Here is a 6,189-nt window from a genome sequence, read left to right on the forward strand (position 1 = left end):
ATACATGCCCTCGTATTTGCTATTTACTGCAAAACTGCAGTAAATAGCTTTTTGACACAATGGTATATAAATAAGAAGGATGAATACAGCTAAAATATTCTTATCTGCCAAGTTGCACGTTTCTGAGCAGAGTCTTTGGGGATTTATCCTCGAAATATCATGTCTCTGATCTTTGCATACTGTACCACACCCTCAGATCCTGGCATGGGTTTGTGGTTTTAGCCTCACATTACCAAAGTTTACTCTGCTTTTATCTGGAATAAGTTGCTAAGCCTACCTAAGAGGTTCCCACCTGCCTGCTTAAACCATATCGCACTGCACACCATTGCTCTGTCATCATCCACCTACCCACCAAACCCACAACCATCCCAACACATTCTCAATCATTCACTCGAAAGCTTAAACACACACAGGCTTCAAGTGCACAAAATCTAATGCACACGCACTTCACTCAACAGCTACATTCCAGGTGGGTTGCCTAATTTAATTTTCTGCATCTAGTGCCCTGGGTCTCCTTTGTCCTTGACCCCATTACTGTTGGTCACTACTCCCCGCCAAGGGGCCTGCCTGCCTGGCATATTTATAGGAATGGCAGGACAGGGACAACACCACTAACACCAATTGCTAAAAATACACAGATCATAAATCTGGGCATCTGCCAGTCATTGTTCTCTTTTCAATAATTACCCCAAATCAATACATACAAGCAAAGATAGCCACTCTATTGACAGGGTAATGGAGGAGGAGTGCTGCAGGTTAAACAATAAAATGCAGCTCTAGCTGGAATGAGAGGTTTGGGGTGCTGACACATCCAAACATATCAACTCTGCATGATTTTAGTCACATGAGTCATGTCCTTAGATGAAAAGTTGAAAGGGTATACGTGTTCCTACATAGAGCCTCCTCATAAACAGAAATGCATTTGTAAATATAGAAAATACAACACATCATATCAGTGAGTTTGTATTGTTTTCACACTACAAACCAGCTAAGTCTAAGTTGTTCTGGTTTCTGAGCTCTTGTTGATACATCAACAATGTAAAAACACATGACTAATCCTCCTACGCTACAACATAAAGTTTTGTTTCTGACCATAAGGTTATAGGCATGACAGGTACTGAAGTGCGAAGCATTAGCTCACACAGTGTATGCAAAATCCCTGTCATATCTGCCCACACACCAAGCCGGCCTACTGCACCTGTCAGATAACATCTGTTCATCTGTCCTCTGTCTTTCTGTGCTCTCTCTCTCTCTCTCTCTCTCTCTCTCTCTCTCTCCCTCTCTCTTGTTACTCTATAAGTATTTCTGGATTTCATTTTCATCCTTAAAACTGAAAAGGTCTATAACTTTTACACCGTGTTTTATATCATCATACAAAAACTCGATCCAGGCTATTAAAATATTTGTGATACACCCCGTTTGCTTTTCCCTGTACTCACACTCTAGTCGACATGAGTAGAGCTTTCAGTCAACTAAATAATGCAGTGTAATGTGATTTGATAATTGCTTTGTTTCAACAACACCATCCAGACATAAAATGCTGATAATTAAATCCCCACAACAGCAGGACAGGACCCTATCAAAGCAACAGATGCTTTACAAGAGTTTCAGCTGAAATTGCTCCCTTAGTTATTCCATGCAGTGTACAGAACTACATTCTTTTTCCTCATCAGGTACATTGCAAATTATATAGCTATGATGGTTGCTCTAAAGCACCATTTTAGAAATACTTCAATACTTTTAACTTTGTGAAGTCTCTGTTTTGTAGTACCAAAAGGATGTTAATACTGTAGCCTTGCCTTTGCCGTTGGTTTCATCAGCCTTACCTTCCCAGTGAAGAAAGAGATTTACACTTAAAGAGAAATGGGCAGCAATACATTTAAATGGATTAAAATATTGCACTAGTCCATGGGTCCTCAATCTATCTTGTACAACGCTCAGGGAGAAAAAACACATCCAGCATTCAGTAATAACAATAATAAATAATAAAAAATTTATTCAGCTTTTATACTACATGTATCCACTGCATTGAAAGTGACAAACGTACTAATATCAAAGTATTTCAGTGTTGCATACAATGGGAAAGTCTGATATTATGTGCATACTTACTATTGCTACTGCTGCAGAATGACTTTGCTATAGTATAGATGTTCCTTTAGTGTTTGTACTGAGGTCACACATAAATAGCACATCTTTGTACCTACAGTATGTATCCCGTATGCCTACACTCAAAGCATGGTGACACAGTAAGTGTGACAGCACATCAGCTGAGACAACTCATGTACTTTACTTTGGCAGTACTGGCAGGCGTTGAAGGCCATATTTGAATGCTGACCTTGTGACTCCTGACATTTATTATTGGACCTCAGCGACTTAAAAGGCAGGGGTCAGCAAAGGCGCCAGTCATGTAAGGATCTGACTTCAATGAAGACTTGCAGTTGTGAGTGCCTACAAAGCGGAGGGAGGTAGTTTAATATAGTGTCTTTATTATGACTCAAAATATCCAACTGGCGTGGTGTCATACTGATCAATAACACTAAATACTCTTATTTAACCTGGTGCGGAACTTCGCCTCCAAAACGACAAATAAACTACAATTATTACATGTACAATCATCACATGAGGAGGCAGAGGAATAGCTAAATTTGAAGCGCAGATCAACAGAGAGCAGGAGAGAAGCAATCGCTAACTGCTAAGTAGCTAACCGAGCTAATAGCGTGTAATGTTAAACAACTATGGGAGTAGCAAGAAAGTTGCTAAAAGGAGATTGCTACAAGTGCTTGAGTGAACTAGTGTAAAGTTTTAAATGTAAAGAGGATTATTAGCCGCGGTAATGAAGAATATGACAAAAGTAACTGTGTCAAGCGACCAAAGCAAGACGCTATCAGCAGCAACACAGAAGCATGTCAGCATGTCAGCCAAGCAGTAGGCAGGATAGGCGAGCCGGTGTAGCCAGTTTCATTGATGAAAGTGAAAGCTGCTCTGCATATTCATAATATGTTAGGTCCAATAACGTGTTGAATGTAGCCAGCCTGTCAGACTGGTGATCAGATGGCTTATCGGAGATTTTGAGTAACCACGATTGGATGATTTGAAAATATTAGAGATCGCCCAGGCCTACTGAAGTGGATTCAGAGAGTAAAATTTAAAATGTCTTTACTAGAAGCATGCATGCCTGCGTAGTAAACAGGACCAAGTAGTCAACCTTTTCTGATAAAATATCATTAAATAATAATGAGAGGCTAATATTTGACAATTTAACACCAGGAATCCAGTGTGTTTGTGTACTGCATGTGTTACTAAAGAGAGAATATGTACATGATGTGTGTGTGTGTGTGTGTGTGTGTGTGTGTGTGTGTGTGTGTGTGTGTGTGTGTGTGTGTGTGAGGAACAGAGAGAGGCAGAAGTTAGAAAGGTCATTTGCATGATCTTTGGAAATATTGCCATAGCCTCAGGCTTTTCCTAAGAATACTGAGCTTAGAGAAAACTCAGTTATTTCCCATACTGTGTGTTCACTCTGCCAGATCAGGATTAATAAATTCACTTCCATGGTGCATTAAAACAACCATATGCGGTAGAACTCTCACAATTCGCTTTGCCTTCTCTCTTAATTAATGTTATTCAGTAACACTTCAGGATAATGACATTTAATAAGATCCACTAAGAATATAATTCCAAATGCATAATTTGGACAGTATTACCATAATAGTAATAGTAATAATGATTATAGACCTACACTCCCTTCTTTGAGGTCTTATCTATTTCCCAGCATTACAAGTGGTGTATAAATTATAAGATGATTATATAAAAAGTAACATTTAAACATGAAATATGTATGTTGCATTGCTGTAGATTTGAATGTATCATACATTATTTGTTAGTTCATTTGTTAAGCATACAGTATGTAGAACAGTTTAACAGGTCTGAGAAGCCTCTCTCATAAGATTATACTGCATGTAAAGTATATAACTTCATTCACCAGTTAATTTTAATTACTAATCTTTTTACTTATTTTGAGTCATTGTGTGTAGGAGTTTCACTAGCTTGTCGTCAGGTCAACAGTTTCGGGGATAGATAAACTTTTAATTTACGCTTTTGACAATTTAAAGTCTGTGAAATGGAAATTCTACCAGTTAGGTTATGTGGATAAATGTGCTCTACGAACCATCTTCAACTTTTAAGAAACAAATGAGTGAAAGGGTTTAATTCTATGATGACTAAGTGTCTTCAGTTAGCTTATAAAAGTCCAGTAGAATGGGTTTGTTTGTTTTTGTGTCTAAATATTTATGAATATTACTTAAGCTGCCAAAGCAGACCAAACTTTTCTGTAGTGATACAGGCAATTATGATGTGTTAGTGTCAGATTTCTTTTTATTGTCTTGATGTCTTGTTACTAGGGCTTTCAAAATGAATGCGATAATATAACAAGTTAACGCAAATTCCTTTTAACGCTGCTAATTTTTTGATGTGCAATTAACGCACGGGCGTTCTGTGATCTGTGCCTGCGGCCATCAGTAGTTTGGGAAATCAGGAAGCAGTGCAGCAGTAACGTTGTGGATGGCTAGTAGAAAAAAAGTTCTTTGAGCAGAAATGAATAAATGGCAAGTTCAGTTCCAAAGCCCTTTCAGATGGTTCTCTCATCAAGACTTAAGTTATTTTCATGTACTGTCGATGTGAATTGAGTTACCACCAGAGTACGTCCATTCTGAAATACCACTTGCTGGCCATGCATACGGCTGATGCAGAGAACCATCCTCCCCCTCGCCAAAGGCAGGTCACGCTGGTTAATGTCATGTGGTCATATGTGCCCATCTGTTGTTGCTTGATGCGCTTGAGTTTGCCATATTATGCTTTCAGCATATTTTTGGAGGATACAGTGCTTTTGAAGTTATTCTGGAGACTATTCCAGACAGTATTTGTCATTGTTTCAGATTGTTATAGTAAACATTTGCATAAAGCAAGCATATTTCTCCGCTCCCATGTTGTTAACAGGATGAAACACTTAAAAAATATCGCTTTTAAAGAACATTTAGAACAGATGAAAAAATTTGCGATTAATCCCGAGTTAACTATGGACAATTATGTGATTAAAAGTGATTAAATATTTGAATTGATTGACCCCTACTTGTTACAGACTGAATCTTCAATATTTATACCTGGATTAATGAAAATAAAAAACATTAACTTGATCCGTCTGCCATCTCCATCTGATCTCAGACATGTTGCATTCTCATTTGAAATACAAATTGATGCTATCAAGAGCAGGAGTGATAATCCACCCAAAACGCATTTGCAGAGATGACGGCTTCCAAGAAATTGTGAAAGAGTGACGTGAAATATTGTCAGAGGAGGAAAGTCTTGAATTAAGAATCCGATTAAAGTTATGGCGAGCTTCATGAATAATGCAGCCAACGTTTATTTCCCAGGAAGTCAACTGTAAGACATAGTCCTCTGGCCAAGTCTCCCTGCTCTCAGTTCTCTCTACATTTCATCCACACCAGTAATGATGGATGGCATTTTAAAGTAAACTAATTAAACCAGAAAAGGAAAATGAATTGTGACGATATTTCATCGCATCAACATCATAATAGCACAAATGTCAGACTATTGCTTGCCATCAAAAAATTAAAAGCATAAATCAAAGGTTATGGAGGCAACAAAAAGGAGACTGGGTTTGAAAGTTATTGTTTTAACAGGATGACAAATCATTAGAATCTAATTTATGACCCCAGGGCAATGACTTTTCTATGATCTAGGGTTGGGCATGTCAGTGTAATATCCCTGTCATCGCTTTTGCCTCTTTCATTCATTCAATGGGCACTGGCAGGAAATACTCTGATTTCAATGGCACACTTACTCTGAGTGGAATGAGCTGCTCAGGAGATGACCAAGGCCCTCCCCCTCCTGGCAAAGCTGGTAAACTGGTGTGCTCAAACTCCACAGCAGCACGCCACAAATATAACTCATCCATTCTGTGAGGGAAGAAGGAGCTAGATGTGCAGGATATAATTCTGACTCTGGTATCTGATTTCCGCATTGCAAAGTTGTCCGTGATAATATAAATTCTGTTACTGTAAAATAATTAACAATATTAACAATACTTTTCCACACCAAAATGAAGTGCTAACAGCTTCGTCAGTGGAAAAACAACTATCTGATCAACACTTTGAATAGATGTGATTAAAAAAT

This window comes from Perca flavescens, chromosome 5, assembly GCF_004354835.1.
Source record: "Perca flavescens isolate YP-PL-M2 chromosome 5, PFLA_1.0, whole genome shotgun sequence".
NCBI classification, from domain to species: Eukaryota; Metazoa; Chordata; class Actinopteri; order Perciformes; family Percidae; genus Perca; species Perca flavescens.